This window comes from Balaenoptera physalus, assembly GCF_965194825.1.
Source record: "Balaenoptera physalus genome assembly, chromosome: 12".
In the NCBI taxonomy this organism is placed as follows: domain Eukaryota; kingdom Metazoa; phylum Chordata; class Mammalia; order Artiodactyla; family Balaenopteridae; genus Balaenoptera; species Balaenoptera physalus.
The window spans coordinates 49,901,655-49,917,714 of record NC_138897.1 but is presented as its reverse complement, the minus strand read 5'-3'; the positions used below and the strand labels follow the sequence as shown (position 1 = coordinate 49,917,714).

Sequence of the window (16,060 nt, the reverse complement as noted above, 5' to 3'; positions counted from 1 at the left end):
GCACAGCCCTTTTTGCATGATTTTTACATGAATTAAGATCTTAGACTCCTTGTGGAATGGAAAAATTTGTTTTTTCAATCCCTATTGTAGTATATGGTAAAGCATTAATTTTGTTTTGGTTGGGCTCTGTCTTCAAGGTCCCTTGTAAAATATTTTCTGTTAATTTCTTTACTTGAGTCCTTATGCCTCAGTTTTTGTTAAATAATAAATTATCTGTCATTGTAAACAAACAAACCAAAAAAAAGATCTTAGACTCTTTGGAGATAAGTGCTAACTTGAAGGTAGGTACAGCAGAACCACAAGTAATTTCTGTTGGGTAGAAAAGATGGCCCCAAAGGTTTTTTTGGTTTTTAAATTGCCCTATTGATCAATCTTATTCTAACATTCCTCTTAAATGCCTATAAATACCTAGTTCTTCAAAATACTCCTTGAACAGCTTTATTATCTTGCTGACTCTCTCATTAATGAGCTAATAAATCTTTTAGCATGTGTTCATACTATATTGGAATGATAATCATGTCTTTAGCTTCTTGAAAATTATATTTAGACAGTTATTTATGATGGTTAAATGAGACAACATACCTAGAACATAGTAAGTGCTCAATAAGTATTAGATATTATTAAGTTTCATACCCTGTAAAAGAAAAATGTAACACTATTCACAGAGGGAATAAATATACATACATATGGTGTGTATAAATGTGTTGTATGTGTATATATACATCCATACTATACATCTATTATATTATTATATATATCATATACATGAAACATTTACTATCAGGAACCTTATATAACTTTTAAGAAACCTCCATATTTCCATATTCCTATAATTGACTTTAATGTTTTTTAGAAAATATTAATGTTAATAACCAATAACAATATACTCAAGCCTGTCTTTGGCTTAATATCCCTGAGCTGAAAGTGCTTAAACAGAACAAATCAGAAACAACAGCAGTACCATAAAGGTAACTCTGAGAACTGTACTAATTCAGTAAGAGGCGCTCACTGACTGCTCCGTGAGAAATACTAACCATGTGACATGAGTAAATTGCGAGAGTCGCTTATTTATGAACTTCCATCTTGAACAGACATTTATTCATGTGGCCCTGGTGTGTGTAGGGGAAATGGATAAAAGGCAGGAGGAAACAGCACAGAGAAACATAAATAAGCACTACTAGTCCATACTTTTTCTCTCTTCATAGGAGTGGCAACACAGGAAAGTGTCTGGGAAGCTATTTACTTTGCAAATAAAAATATGTAAGTCAACTTTTCCTAAACTTTTTACTCAGGCACCCAAAATGATTAACTGTACCTCTATCTATCTATGAGAAATGATCAATTGATTTATTAAAAAAATTTTTTAAACATTCAATGCCACCTAGGAAAACAGAATCTATTTCTCCCTCTTCAATAAAATATTCACTCATGTTCCAAGAGACTATAGTGTTAGTACATGGTAAAATACTTCACTAGTGCCTGTGACCCAGTGTATCTGCCTTGAAAGACGACCATTTTATTGTTTTCTCACTCATAGAAGCTGATCAACTGACCTCATTAAGAGTTTTTGCTTTTACCACAATGAGTAAGATGGGCAGAGAATTTTGTATTCTTCCCTGTTCTAGATGAAAGGGTTAATTTACAGGATAAGTTAAACATGTGCTATCCGTGATTTAGAATATTTGAAAAGGGTAAGCCGGGAAAGAGATGAATAAAACATTTTTCACAGTAGTAAATTATTTAAATGGTATTAAGTAACTTAATCCTTTGCAGAAGGCTCCCTGACATTGTCATTTAAGGACAGGAGCTTCTAGGCAGTTTCTTATTTTGATATTCTCCCCCAACTATCCATGGACCATAATAGACTCATTATAAAAATTTGAAAACAGAAATATATTGAACAAAGAGTAGAAGTCTCTTAATACCACCATAGAACACTGGCTCTATATTTTTTAGATATTATACTTATATACATACATATTACATAATATACTATATATTGCAAATATTACACGTATGATATATATTACAAAAATAAATGAAATCATCTTAAACGTATTATTCTTTAACCTGACCTTTTCACTCACATATTATGGACATTTATCACTGTCAATTCATATAGATCTACATTATCTTTTTTGATGGCTGCCTAGTATTCTTCTGCATGACTGTATCATGAAGTAATTTAATGTATTAATCAACAAATTGCAGTTTACATCAGGATCACCTGTGAAGTTTGGCGATTGTCCTGCTGCCAGTGTCCAAACCTATACATATTTAGATTCAGAAGATCTAGTGTTTGGCTCAAACATCCATATTTTTAAGAGTGTTCAGAGGAGATTCTAATACAGACCAAAATTTGAGAACCACTTAGTTAACAACTTTCTTGTTGGTGGACATTTAGTTTCATTTTTTAAATTCATAACATTGTAAGAATATTGACATCTGAAAACAGAAGAAGTAGAAAGTTAGGAAGAATCTGATTTCTCTCTCCCTCCGTTTATTCCCTTCCATCTTTCCTCCTTGTTTCCCCCTACCCCCGGCCTCTGACCTTCCCATTTATTCCATGGAAGGAAAAATAGTAAAAGATTAGGTAGATTTTAGGAGAAAATAAAGAGCTGATGGAAGCTAGGACAAATAAAGGGGAGTTCAACAGAAGATACTGGAAGATATTGTCAGAAGGAAAGAAAATAATGTCAAAAAAGCAAAGCATTCATTAATTCAACTGATATATTTAATTAGAAAGATGCAAAATAGTGACGTAATATAGGAGAGAGACCACCTTCAGGTTTTGGAATTAAGTGACTGAAACAACATGAGACCAGGTGGGTTATTCTAGATGCATCCTTATGAAATAGAAATGCCTGTTTCAAATTAGTTTTCATTTCATTAGAGCATCTACCTATGCATTCAGTTTTCACAACTGTTACAAATGTAAGCAGTAAAAGTAAATGGGTTCTCTTTCACCCTCTGGCTGTGTGATCTTTGACAAGCCAAGCTCTCTTGCATCAGTTTCTTTGTCTGTAAAATGTGTGAGCTAGATTAGATTAATCTACAAGCACCTTTTGCCTCTAACGTTCTTTAATTCCATGAGAGAGGAATTTATTATGTTTTGCGATTAAACCCATTTCAGAAAAAGAGCCTTTTCTTTATTCCAATTTTAAAACCCATGGGCCTCTGTGTTTCAGAATGCTCATGTGACTATGAGTATTCTGAAACACAGAGGGCCAAAGAGAATTCATCAATTGTGGGAAAGTTTTAATACTTCAATGGAAATCAATCCACAAAGACTAATAAGTAGGGAAATGATATCTCTAGGATACCAACAATTTAAAACAAGATCTAGGCAAATAGAAAATTTAGGTTTAAACTCAGACTACCCAGCAACAACTCAGAGAGTTTTCATCTTTCAGAAATAAGAAATGCAAAAATGTAAACTATGTTTTTCTGATTGAAACAATTGCCTTGTCAGGGTAAAACCAAGCCACACAGTATAAAATGAAGAAAGACTGTCTAGGCTGAAATAAACATCAAGTAAGTGACAAATATTTTAATATCAGTGAGACATAAGCTGATACAGTAAGTCCCCTACATATGAACCTTCTAGTTGAGAACTTTCAAAGATGCAAACGTGCCCCTGTATGTCAGCTGTTGTACTGTACTACTGCACTTTTCAAGGTACTGTACTGTAAGATTAAAAATGTTTTCTTTATTTTTTGTGTTTGTTTTTATGTATTATTTGTGTGAAAAGTATTATAAACCTATTACAGACAGTACTACATAGCTGATTGTGTTAGTTGGGTACCTAGGCTAACTTTGCTGGACTTAACGAACAAATTGGACTTAACGAATGTGCTCTCGGAAAGGTACTCGTTCATATGTAGGGGACTTACTGTATGAATAAGCAATGCGGTGATCACACAATATCAGATGGGAGATTCCTGCCTGTTTGCTGGCCTAATGGCTTCCCATGACTCCCCTTGTAGTGTGTTGAATGGTGGCCCCCAAAAGATAAGTCCACCCAGGACTTGTGATTGTGACCTAATGTGCTAAAAGGTCTTTGGAAATGTAATAGGCGTAGCCCTAAATCCAATGATAAGTGTCCTTATAACAGAGGAACAGATGATGTGAAGACAGAGGCACAGATTGAATGGCGTCTATAAGCTGAGGATCGCCAAGGATTGCCCGTACCCACCAGAGCCAGGAGAGAGACATGGAATGAAAACTCCCTTAGAGACACGGGGGAAACCAACCCTGCTGATACCTTGATTTCAGACTTCTGGATTTCTGGCCTCCAGAACTGTGACAGAATTAATTTTTGTTTTTTTAAACCATCCAGGTTTGGTAACGTGTCACGGCAGCCCCAAGAAACAAATACACTCCTTTAAAAACATAGTTTCCAAAAATACTGATCTGCTCAGAGTTCCCTGAACAAATTGTACACATGCACATGTGATATAATCTCCGAATCCCTTAGGGATTAGGTGATCTTGGCCTAAACACCACTTCCATGACCTGTGACGGTCAAAAATCCTTCCCCATGCATACTTTCTCATGATGGGGTTGCCACATAGGGTTGAGCAGGCTGTGCACTGCAGAAGGGTGTGCAGCCAGGGAGATGAGTGGGAACTGCAATACATTGGCAATTTTCCCTCAAAGCTGTGCACCTGCTGTGGGGCTGCAAATGCCTCATTTTTGCACAAAGCCACCACCCAGTCCCAAAGAGGTTTCTTTGTAACATTTGTACAAGAATGACATAACATCAGCAGTGGTCTTGGTGGTTCTTTGTGTCTGCCCTCTTGCCCCTGGTCCCATGACATTGGCTCTTTCCCAAGACTGGTATCCACAAATAATTCCCAAACATCAAGCATCTCTTAAGCCTACTAGGATTACTAGATTGGGGGTAGCACAGAGGAAAAACTACATCACATACCACACAATTTCAACATCATGCTCAGTTTTCCCTTCATGGTCCCCTCTCCTTTCCAAAATCCCAAAATCCTTACACACGATTTTGCTAGTAATGTAAGCCATCCCACCAACCTTCTCTGTGCACCATATTATGGAGAATAAAATTTTCTCCATGTTTTATTCAGTATTTTAAGTCTCTGAGCCTTTGAACATGCTGGTCCCTATGCTTGGGATCACTTTCTCCCATTGTCCACCTGGTAAGCTCTTATTCATCTATTCATCTTTCAAACCCCATTTCAAAATGAAAGACATGGGATTATTAAAAAGTAAAGACTATGCAATGCCCCTCATCTATCTCCCATATACTAGCCTCTGTTCTCTCCTACCTCTCCCAACTTGATGGTAACTCCTTGACAGCAGAGCCCTGACTGGTTGTTCCCACCACCCTGCATTCAGCTCATGCTCAAATGTTTGTTTCCTAAGTAATTTTTAATAACCAAATATCCTAAGAGGATTATAGTCACTTAAGTTTAGATTCCTGCCACTTTCCAAACATCAGTAACCTTAAAAGTTTGAAAAGTTCTGCTGGCCATTGCTTCTCCTGATGGTGTAGACACTAGTCTAAAACATACAGTCTTTTTCTTATTTACCACTGGATTTCTGCAAAAGTTTGTGGTTGTCATTGTTTTTTGCTCTTCTATTGATACATGTTCTTTCCTTTTGCTTTCCTCACATAGTATCTTTCAGCAAGACCATTTTCACTTCTTCCTTCCTAAATTCCTTTGTTGTGCTCACATTTATATTCATTGTCCCATGTTTAAGGGCTTTTGGTGATGTTGAAATCCACCTGAATTTGATTTCTTTTTCTATTTTTTGGTTCCTTTCAAATTCCAAATTAACAATGCCACTAAGCAAGGAAAAGTGTGTTAATAAGCCAATTTTATCTTGACAGGCTCAAAATGCAGTTATTTTCTTGTGGGATATATTAGATTATGACAATGAGTTTAACCCAGGAAACATATGAAAAGAACATTTTATTTCCTCTGTGTAGGCTGCAGCACTGTATTTTTTCATTTATTAACAAAAAAGTGCATTTTTTTCCAAGCACTGTTTAGTTCTCACCAGTTTCTTCCAAAATTGATGTTATCTAAGTATAAAAATTATAACTCAAATGAAAATGTTACTTTCTAAATTTTAAGCTTATTACTGATCATGGATATTAAGTGCTTTATACACCTCACTGCAGAAAATCCTCATAACAACACTATGAGGTAGCTACCATTATTGGCTTCATGTTATAGAGGGAGAAACTGAGTTTCTGAGAGGCAAAAGGACTGTCACAAAGTTGTCCACTTAGAACATGATGAATCCAGCTTGCAATCCTGCTCTGACGGAGCTTGAAGCTACTGCTTTCCTGTACGTGGGCCCCTTTTTTAGTCAGTCTGAGAGAGGCAGCTTCTAATTGATATTTGTAAAAGGCACCTCAAAATTAGGCGTTTAATTAACTCGTTTTCATAAAAGTGAAACTGAAGTGTTGTTTCTCAAACAGGGATCCCCAAATCAAATTCCTGTGGCAGCCAGGCAGATAAAATAAAAGAGGAAAACAGGTGGGGTGTAAAATAAAACAAAGCAAAACAAAATAACGCTGATAAGCTCAAGTTAATTGGTGCCTTAAAGGACTGTTGGCTTGGTGTTTTCAGATATCCTGATATTTTCCAAAGAAGCCAGAAATTAAGTTTTTCATTGGAAATGTTCTAATTATTAAATGTTGGCAACTAAATCAGGTTAGTTTGTTTTTCTAACTGTGCAAACTGTGTCTACACAGCCCACAAGTTGCCGGCCAAGGAGTGACTCTAATGTAGACTGATATTGACCCATAAACCACATGTCCAATATGGTAGCCACTAGCCACCTACAACTATTTTAATTTTAATTAAATAAAATTTCAAATCCAGTTCTTAGGTGACACTAGCAACATTTCTGGTGTTCAGTAGTGACCTGTGGCTTGTGCCTACAGTAACGGACAGTGCAGAACATTTTCCTCATTGCAGAAAGTTCTATTGGACAACACTGAACTAGAGCAAGAAGAAAACCCGAGCTGTTTTTCTGTCCGCTGTCAGGATCTTCCCACTGGTACTACAATGCTTGAGTTACTGCTCCCCCAAGGCCATTCCTGCCACTTGCCTTCCGCCTGAACGGAGAGAGGTCACACAGGCCACCTACGAGGCTGGGCTTCACTGTAACTGAGAACAAGTCAGATCCAGGGCAGGCCTGGGGATTAGGCAATGTGTGTCTTTAGTCTTTCCCACATCCCGGCTCTGGGACTAAAATCAGGCCACCATCCTCCCCTTTCCAGAGAGATTCAGGGCCTCATATTCTTCACTTACTCTCAAAAATTATTTTTAGGTTGTTCAACTACAGTAAAATGTAAATAATGGATACTTACCTGAAGTTTCTCCCCTTCCCTCGGATAGTTACATTTGCAATGTACACAATTCTAAGAATAAAATGTCAAGCCTAGAGGAGGTGGTGAGGCAGGATTTTTTATTCTCATGAGAAAAGACCATGGTCTTCTCCCGGGAGCATCTGAAATCCTCCATACAGCAGTCAGCTCATTTCCCTCGTTTTCAATCAAGCCCTACGCAGGATGTGGGTCAGTAGTTTCAAAAGCAGCTCGCTCATGAGAATTACCCGTGTAGCATCACCAGCTTTAGCAAGTAAAATACAAGATCCCCAGTTAAATTGAGATTCAGATAAACAATGACCAACTTTTTAGTATAAGGATGTCCCATGTGCCATGCATTGCGTGTTTTATCTGGAAATCCTATGGCGCTCTTATAAAAATACTGTTTTTCTGACCCCACTAATTCTAAGTCACTCAGATATAGGAACCATTAATCATAGTCAATTCACTTGACTCTCAGTAGTGTTTCATTTCTTAGTCAAATCCCTGTCATGTTTAGAACTGTCTTTTTAATGGAATCACAGCCTCCTATGGTGAAATATCAAACTACACATGACGGTGGCCTTCATTATGCTAATCTGACCTCACAACAGCCCTGTAAAGTAAGAAAGGCAAAAGTTTCTCCATTTTGTCAATGAGAAAACTGACGCTCAGAGACTTAAAGAAATTTCCCAGGCACAACTGCTAGTAAATGGCAAACCTAGGACCCAACCTCAAGTCTTCTGGTTCCAATTTCAACGCTCATTCAACTCATCAGTGCTGTGAGTGAAAGGGGGTGGGAATAATACAAGACACGGAGAGAGAGAGGAATTCAGACAGAAGCTTCTGAAAATGTTTCATCAAAAGTATGGCTAACTAACCAGTTACCACTGTTAACTCACGGCTCTCTTAACCACCAGTCAACTAGGAGGCTGAAGGGGCAGACCTGGGACCCAGAGTTCAAAAGGTCCCAAGTCTCCAGGAATCTAGGGGTCTCAGAGAGAATTCAGAACTGGGTAAAACAATCAAAATGGTCTAGAAATTGGCTTTGGGACTAGTAATGAGAGTGATTACAGAGAATGCCTGAAAGAATGTTTTATGCTCAGTACCATTGTTGAACTGAGTAATGAGATACTCAGCTTGTAATTAACCTCAGCCACCTAGTTCATACCCTAGAATTTCCTCACAGTAACATAATGATTAGCTCTGCACCTGATCTGACCCTATGGGCTGCACTGCCATAAACAGGGTCAGAGAGGGGTTACCACTGGGGAAGGAGAGGAAGTAGAGAGACACCATGAACCTAGGCTCTTAGGCAACATAGGAGAGATAACTGCCCCATCCCCAATAAATGCGCGGAGGGGATGGCGGAAACTGAGCTGCTTCCAGAGCATCTCCTTGAGCTCTCTGCCGTTGAGAGCGATTCCTTGGAGGTACCGCAAGTCATCACACATCCACAATGACATCCAACATTAATGTGCTACCAGAAGAGATCCATTCAGTTCTAAGAAATACAATTGGTAAAGTGAACTTCCAAAAGAATTAGAGGAGTTGAAGCAGCATCTATCCATTTTAGTACATGCCTCGTGTTCAATCTTTTCTATGAGCTATTAATATACTGAATCTTGTAATATCCCTGAATACTGACACTTGATTGAAAGGTCCCCACTACAGACACATAAGGCTGGATATTGTGCTCTATCAGTACACCAAGCATGGGATGAGATCATACGCTCAGCACCATGTTGTAACTCAATTAATATTCTTAATAACTAAACAATTCATCCTTATTAGGTTGTAGCAGAGTGAATGAGTTAATATTATAGACATGCGACCCTCATGAGGAAAGCTCAGACATAGAATCATTTTGGAAGTGCCTTTCTCTATTAACCTCCAAAGCACTCAAACAGTGCTCCTGAATTATATATAATACTATGGATACTGCGCACGGCAAAAGGCACCACATACTTAGATTTGCAATCAGCTTTCTTTTTCACTCCCTCACGGTGATGAGATTGAGAATTTCTAAGCATGCCAAGAGTTTGAGGCACAAGAAGCCTAAAAGCATCGTTTTCTGCACCTGACAAGTGTTGGCTTGCAAACTGGCCTCCGTACACAGAGGGCAAGGAGAGACAGACCATCCAGACTGGCAGGTGGCAGGTTTCATAAGCAAGGGAACTTACTGATGTGGCTTGTCTTGGGCACTGCAAGATGAGTAGATCTCCACAACTGCCCACCAGAATCTTAGAGGTTTATGTAGCGGGCTTAATGGGGTTCTGTGCTGTATACCATCCACATGGTCTCAACAACACCTTCCTCTCTCACATCTGTGCCCTTGGAACAGCTACCCCTGTGGGAACAGTGGGCTGAACATTCATTCCAAAGATGGGGAGGGGGTGAGGGGCCTCTGATTGCCCAGGTCCAGCTTGTAGGTCAACCGACGGTCATGTCCTCTCAATGACCTCCTCCAAAAACAGTGAAAACAACCTAAAACTTATTTTCTCTGTTTTGACTGAGGCTTAAAACATCATGCTCTTGCTTTTAATAAGCCATCAGAGTTGGTAAAAATAGGTCCATGAGCTTATGTGCTAGTTGATTTAACAGTAGTCTCCCATGGAAATCAAAGGGTTAGAGATCAGATAGCTTCAGAAGTTATTTCCAGACTCATTTCCAGATCCATATTACATGAGCAAATGTACACTTACCAAAATAAAACATTTAAACAACAAATATGTGTTCCTACCGCTAAATCAGCATAAACGGGAGATGAAAGAAAATAACGAATGTGTTATCTCTTTTGAGGACAATTTCCCTCTAGGTCCATTCTGATATTGTGCCAAGAATAATAATGATGATGACGACTGATCACCAGCTAGTCTCAGGGGTGGCAGTCGAAGCTGCCAGGTAACAGAGCGTGTGCTCAGGCAGGCGAGAGGTCAGACCTACAGGACTGACAGAGGACATAGCCCGCCATGGGAGGTAGGCATCAGGAACTGAGGCAGAAGGGCAAGGAGGGAGGGCTTCTAAGAAACCTCTGGGCATAGATGCCCCAATATTTGCTGGAGATAAATGCTAGTCTTTAGGTTGGCACAACTCATGCTTACTTATTTTCTCCCAAGCTTTAATACTTACTTCTCTCTTTATAAAAATCACTGCCCAGTGTGATTTTGTCTACTGTCATGATACCAACTCTACGCTGATGAAGAAGAAAATACATGTTGGGATTGGCTGTAATAGTCTTCTCGCCAACTGTTATTTCTTCTAGAATCATGAACCTTGTCTTAGTCAGGTGACCTACTTCAAATGAAATGCAAATGCTTTATTGTTTAGAACAAGGATGGCACACATGAAGTCCCATCAGGCTCAGCAGGAACGAGCGTCATGATGGATGAGTGCCTCTGTCATGGGTGTGGAGGGGAGAGAGCTGGAACGCAGAATAAGGTCAAACATGAAGCTAACAAAGCATCTAGTACATAACATGCACTTAATGGTGAAATCCCAAGGCATTCTTTTTATAGTGAGGAATAAGAAAAAGAAGGAAATTATCACCAGTGGTGCTCAATATTTTCCAAAATGTTTTGGCCAAACAACAGACCAAGGAAAAGAATTAAGTGCTATAAACATTGAAGAGGCAGTGACAAAAGTTTTTTGCAGTACAGCAGAAACTAACACAACATTGTAAAGCAACTATACTCCAAAAAAAACATTCTGATTAAAAAAAATTATCTTTATTTGCAGATGACATACTGCTTCCTCCAAAATCTGGAAGTAGTACTAACAACTACTAGACTGAACAACAGCTTTTTAAAATTGCCAGAAACTAAACTCAGGACTTCCAGGATAAACATAGCTACCTAAGTTAGGATTTTTCCCTGTTCACTTTGTGGAAGTCACATAAAAGCAAAAAGGAGAATGAATAAAATTCCACAAACTCTATTTTCAGCAAAACCAGGAGTCAGATATACTATGCAGACTCTAAAACATATAAGATCTGCCAAAATCAGCAGAGATCAGTCAGAACTCATGCCTGTGTTGGGGAAGAGAGCATGGAGAATGCTACAGGGCGTAGCAAAAACACATTTCTTGAAAATGGGGAGCCCCTCTTAGAGGCAAAAGCCCATGTCCCTTGTTTGCATCAACAAGCGGAGGAAATGGGTTGAGAAAGGGGGAGGATGGGGTAAGGGGGCAGCCGAGTCTCCCTGAACCATGTCTTGTCCAAAGAAGGAAAGGGGGTAGGGCTGCACAGCAAATGGGGGCACACAGGCCCCCTCTACAGGAGGTGGACTCTCTCTGAGGTTGCAAAAAAGTCCTTCAACTAGCCTGATCTTTCTGCCCAATCTCTACCCCCAGGAACTTCTTTTCTAGGAAAACTCAAATCATTTACTGATGGGTCATAAAATAAACCTTTTTTTGTTTTGTTTTGTTTGTTTTGTAATAAATTTAATTTATTTATTTATTTATTTTTGGCTGCGTTGGGTCTTCGTTGCTGCACGCGGACTTTCTCTAGTTGCAGCAAGCAGAGGCTACTCTTCCTTGTGGTGCACGGGCTTCTCATTGCGGTGGCTTCTCCTTTTGTGGAGCACGAGCTCTAGGTGCGCGGGCTTCAGTAGTTGTGGCTCATGGGCTCTAGAGCGCAGGCTCAGTAGTTGTGGCGCACAGGCTCGGTTGCTCTGCGGCATGTGGCATCCTCCCGGACCAGGGCTCGAACGCGTGTTCCCTGCGTTGGCAGGCGGATTTTTAACCACTGCGCCACCAGGGAAGCCCTAAAATAGCCCATTTTTATTGGGTGAAGGATGGGCACAGCATTGACACAAAGCTAATACAGGAAAAAAATTGTGAAAAACAACAACAAAACAATAATAGATGAGTGCACTTGTCAGAAAACTATGACTATGAAGCACTTGAAATTTGTGACCAAACATTTAACATGAATTTTTAAACTTAGAGAAGTGCCTCTATGAAGAAACACTACAAAGCAGAAACTGCAAAAGCTCAGAGATGTAAAATAATTTAATAAATAAATTAATTACCTTAATTTAATAAAAAATGAGCTAGAAGAAACAGAAGACAAAAAATTTACAGAAATGAAGAAAAATTTAAAGGAGAATAAAATAATAATCAAAAAAATTTAAACACACTAAAATGGAGAGAGAGGAAAATATAGGTGAATATTTTTAGAATCTTGGGATCAGAAAGGTTTTCCTAAACATGTCCCCAAAAAAGTTAAAACAATAAGGAAAATATCAATGAATTTGATTATATTAAAATTAAAATTTATGTATATGAGAAAAACATAAATTAAATTCTGGGAAACATTTGAAACATACATAACAAACAAAAGTTGATATTCTTTAGTCACACACACATATATTTTACAAGTTAATAAGAAACATATAACACCTCAACATAAAAAAGTCAAAGGATATGAACAGACAAGTCAAAAATAAGAAACACAAGTATTACTAAATAAAAAAGAAAAATTCAAAACAGAATGGCAAATGCCATTTTTATAAAGAAAATTATTTAAACATTTGTATGGGTACAAACTGGGGGGAAAAGCCACGCATGGATGAAACTGTCAGAATGTTAAAACTTATGTGGAAAATATTTTATGATGAGTTTTACTACTTCAGGAATCAGAAATAAGTAAAATATTTCTACATTTTTTAAAAGCACACAATTAAAACATCACAACAACATCAAAATAACACCAAGGTTTAAATTAATCTTTCTCAACAGGGCTGCTTTGCTTCCCCAGGGCACATTCAGCAATGTCTGCAGACATTCCTGGTCGTCACAACTAGTAAGAACTGATATTGGCAAACAGTGGATAGAGGCCAGAGACGCTGCTTAATATCTTACAACGCACAGGACAGCCCCTCACAGAAAAGAACCATCTGACCTAAAATGTTAATAGTGCTGAGACTGAGAAACTCTGACCTAGATGGAAATAAGACAGGACCTATTTGTAAGAAAGAAGTAGTGAAAAGATGCTGTGTTGACTTAATGTCTTATGATTAGCCCACATCAGAAATCTCAAGGAACTATTTCAAACTGTTCGGAAGTTGCCTCACATTCACATCTCCATATATCCCTGTGGGAACCAGCATCGTACTGCACCTAACCCCGTGGCCTCCACAGAGCTGGAAGGGTGATGCTTGTAGAATCAGCCTTGCAAAACCACTGAGAGGCAACCCTAACTTCCAAGTCAGGAGAGGACAGCTGTACAGGCAGAATCCTCCTAGATAGAGGTGAATGGCCAGGAGGGTGGGTGTGACCTTCCACTCTGCTCCTCTCCATTCCTGCCTGTGGGAAGGCACTGCTTATGGGGGAGATCAGTTCTAACCTCCCTGTGGACCCTCATAACCAATGGCTTCCCAGAAGATAGAGCTAGATGTTGGGCTTTTGATGACCAAAGTACCTTTTTTTGAGTCCCTAGCAAGAGATTACTAAGATAAGGTTTATTGGAAGAGAAATGGTTTTCTAAATTCTTTAAGCTTCAGTTAGTACATCAAGATTCAAACTTGGCCGACTTTACCATTAAGCCAGGGATAGGGAGAAGCAAGGCTACGCTGTAAGGGGGATCCCTGCCATGGGAAAAGGAAGGTTAAAGACTATACTTTTCATTCCCAGAGAAGGTGGAAAGGGAAAGGAGAAAAGGGGAGCAAATGATATATGTGTTCTGGCAACTTGCTCCAGACCAAATTCCAGAGGGAACAAAGAAGTAGATGTATCTAGACAAATATGAGGGAAACTTGGAGCTAGTTGCTTCCTTCACCATACAGAACCTGGGAAAGCTGAGAACCTCCAAGAAGAGGTTGTATCATATGTGACAGGAAGAGAACAGGTAGATGAAGCTGAAATACCACGCCTGGTTGCCCATGCCTGAGTGGGGGGTGCAGTGCCTCCAGACACTAGTGTGTGCCCTAGGAAGTCGCAAAGAAACACTGAGATGACCAGTGGCCTTTCTGAGGCCCGGGATAGAGAGATGTCAAGCATTTCAAAACTGATGGGCAAATGGTGGGTTTTGGCTATGGACACCATCACAGTACCAAACACCACCAGGTATCACCAGCCACTAACCCTTCAGAGGACACCAAACCCCAGAGCAGGAACCAGAGAGGGCTCAGAAGGACTGTTCCTCTCCTATGTGGATAAGAAGTCCCTCAATTCCTTGTCACCATGAGAACCCTTAAAGCTCCCCCAACCCAACCCCATAGATGCCATCTTGGAGATGGGGAGAGAAGAAGAAATTTGAAGATGGAGTTGAAAGAGACTATTTGAATTGAAAAGGACTGAAATCAGTGAGCTGACATGAGTGTGTCCCCCTGCCCACTTTCCGTTAAGTCCGTGATTGAATATTTGAGAAGCCTACGTTTGCTTCCATATCTGAGCAGTGGTTTGTAAATGTGTTGCACCTTTTCGGGGTTTCCTCAGAAACTGAATCAGAGTGAGATGTCCCCACTTGTGTCTGGGCTTTGTCGGAAGGAGTAACTCTGACTTCAGCCAGAAGCCAGAGGAGGGAGCTGGTAGAGCTCATCCCCCGTGTCTTTCTTTTGTTTTATACACTCACACGCATGTACACACACACACACACACACACACAATTAAAGCTTTTGTTTTAAAATGGTTAGTTTGCAAGGAATAAAACAACTCTAGAAAATGTTTTAATTAAAAAAAAACACACAAAATCTTACCAATGAAAAACTCTTGTCCTAAGATGGACCAATACAGAAATATCTGCTCATCTTTGGAGAGTTAGTCTCAGTACTTATCCAAGAAATGTGCCGTTTTGCATATTATAAACTTTTTTTTTTTTTAAAGCCCGTGTGGGCTTGAAGAGTATAAACCCAGGTGGGACAGCACCCTCTGTGGGATTAATGGCTTATGTTTCTGGTTTGAGCTTTGGAATCATGAGTGGAGTATTTTCCTTTGTAAATACCCTGTCTGACTCTTTGGGGCCGGGCGCGGTGGGCATTCATGGAGACCCTCCCCAGTGCTTCCTAAATTCAGCTTTCATGACGCTGGTGATCATATTGCTGCACGTGTTCTGGGGCACTGTGTGTTTGGATGCCTGTGAGAAGACAAAGTGGTCCGCCCTCCTTGTAGTTCTTCTCCCCTGTCTGCTGGTGTCAGCCCTGAGCTTCATAAATCCTCGTTGTGGATTAAAGCTGGTGTCTGCATACATCATCCTGGTGCTCATGGGTGTCTGGACATTCTTCGTTTCTGCCGGAGCCTGAAAGTCTGCCTCCTCTGCCAAGACTAGGGCTCCCTCCTCTTCAAGCAGCGCTCCAGATAACCTCCAAGGACAGCGCTTCTGAAACAGGAAGCTGCGCCTTTAGTAGAAGCGCAGCTGGGTCTTCTTCTGAAAGTCCATTTTCCTGGTGAAATTTAGAATAAACAGTACTATCTAGATACGATATGGCTTTCATGCAACGGCTTTCTGAAAGGGATACATCAGTGGTGTGCAGCCTGGCTGCAAGTTGGAATCACCTGGGAAAACATAAAGACTAATGTTCTGGGGCTTCCCTGGTGGCGCAGTGGTTAAGAATCCGCCTGCCAATGCAGGGGACACGGGTTCGAGCCCTGGTCCGGGAAGATCCCACATGCCACGGAGCAACTAAGCCTGTGTGCCACAACTACTGAGCCTGCGCTCTAGAGCCCACGAGCCACAACTACTGAAGCCTGCATGCCTAGAGCCCGTGC

At 39.9% G+C, this 16,060-nt stretch overlaps 1 pseudogene across 1 annotated transcript; it reads left to right on the top strand.

Annotated features, from left to right (window-relative positions):
- The first annotated feature begins 8,066 nt into the window (after positions 1-8,066).
- Positions 8,067-15,620, top strand: LOC309640308 (gamma-secretase subunit APH-1B pseudogene; annotated as a pseudogene). Its single transcript has 2 exons — positions 8,067-8,136; positions 15,075-15,620. The product of its transcript is annotated as a gamma-secretase subunit APH-1B pseudogene (transcript).
- The last annotated feature ends 440 nt before the right edge of the window (positions 15,621-16,060 follow it).